The sequence below is a fragment of the Streptopelia decaocto genome, assembly GCF_964273445.1.
Source record: "Streptopelia decaocto genome assembly, chromosome: 1".
In the NCBI taxonomy this organism is placed as follows: Eukaryota; Metazoa; Chordata; class Aves; order Columbiformes; family Columbidae; genus Streptopelia; species Streptopelia decaocto.
In genome coordinates this window covers 86,600,864-86,602,582 of record NC_138663.1, presented here as the reverse complement: position 1 = coordinate 86,602,582, position 1,719 = coordinate 86,600,864, and the positions used below count along the sequence as shown (strand labels likewise).

At 42.6% G+C, this 1,719-nt stretch overlaps 1 pseudogene across 1 annotated transcript; it reads right to left on the bottom strand.

The window, feature by feature from the left end:
- Positions 1-341: 341 nt before the first annotated feature.
- On the bottom strand, positions 342-1,173 carry LOC309453041 (small ribosomal subunit protein eS1-like; annotated as a pseudogene). Its single transcript has one exon. The product of its transcript is annotated as a small ribosomal subunit protein eS1-like (transcript).
- Between the last annotated feature and the right edge of the window lie 546 nt (positions 1,174-1,719).

Below are 1,719 nucleotides of genomic sequence, written 5' to 3'. Positions count from 1 at the left end.
CTCCCTTGGTGCAACTTGAGGCCATTTCCTCTTGTCCTATCACTTCCTACTTGGGAGAAGAGATCAATACCCTCCATACTACAACCTCCTTTCAGGTAGTTGTAGAGAGCGATAAGGTCTCCCCTCAGCCTCCTTTTCTCCAGGCTAAACAGCACCAGTTCCCTCAGCTTCTCCTCAAGAACTTGTTATCTAGATCCTTCACCAGCTTTGTTGCTCTTCTCTGAACTCTCTCCAGCACTTCAATGTCCTTCTTGTAGTGAAACTAAACATGGGATTAGAGGTGCAGACTCACAAGCACTGAATACAGGGGGATGATCACTTCCCTGGTCCTGCTGGTCACACTATTTCTGATACAACCCAGGATGCTGTTGGCCTTTTTGGCCACCTGGGCACGCTGCTGGCTCATCTGGTGGCTCATATCCATCAGCCCACTCCACTTTAATGCCTGCCTCATCTGCAGAAGGTTTCACAGCACCACCACCTTCACCATGGAGTTCCATCACATTGCCCAGTTCAAACTCAGGCTTCTTCAGCATCTTAACCTTGTGGACATAAACATTGTAGAGAGGGTAAATGGACTGAGACACCTTCTCTATGTCTTTAACAATGCTGTCTGAGATCAGTTTATTGAAAACTTTTGTAAGGTCACTAGTTTAGACCTCTTGGGTCATGATTTCCATCATCTTCTTGTGAATCTGTAGAACCTGCTGATGCTGGGAACATGAGGTCTTGTGGATTCGGTTATTACACTTCTTCGTAAAACCCATGAAGAAGAGGTGCAGTAGGTCACCATTGGTAGTTTTAACATCTACATGGGCTTCGATCATTATCTGCCATTTTTTAACCATGGAGCACATTTTATCCCAGGTGAGGTGCATTCCACGGAAGTTGGTCAAAAAATATTTGCCTTGAACTTCCTCAGTTATGAATTTAAATTCATTCATCATTCTGAAGATCAGCCAGACTCCCTTCAAATACATAACCCTTCAGTCCATCAGAGGCAACCTTAGTTCTTTGACTCCTGGTGACACATGTCTTCCCAATGTTTCGGATATTAAACATTTCTGGTGCTTTGACATCATACCTGTCCTTTTTGGAGAAAGGATCAACTGCTTTTTTCTTGGCACCTTTCTTGCCACCCTTCGTAAGGCACTTGTTCTTGTCAGCTGCCATGGTTCCACCCTACCAACAAAAAAATTGGATGTTCCCCCCAGCTTAAATTCAAGTTGCAATCACTGGATTTAATTTCCTTTGCTGGATTAATCTTCTCCCAGATATACACTGTTTGAAGGCCTTGAGTGATTAATTTGTCCCTGTCAGGGAGAGAGGTAGGGTTTAGCAGGGGGGCTCTCAAGTGTACAGAATAAACTCTTACATGGTCAAGTCAATTAACAAGGGTGACACAAAAGAATTTATAAGTACGTTGTTATAGTGACCTTGGTTTGGTACATATGCTTACAGTTTCACACAGACAACAGTTGCATATCAATAGCATTTAAGTAAAAATGTGTAATATTTTTTTAATCACAAAAGGTATTTCATCTAATATTGTTGTGGATTGACCCCAGAGGAGCACCCCAACAGCCTCTTGTTGATTCCTTCCACCCCAGTGGGATGGAGGTGGGAACAGGAAGATCAAAAATGAGAGAACTCATGAGTTTTCTCTTTTTTTCTCTAGCAAAACAGTTATTCTCATGAGTTTTCTTCTTTATTTTCTTC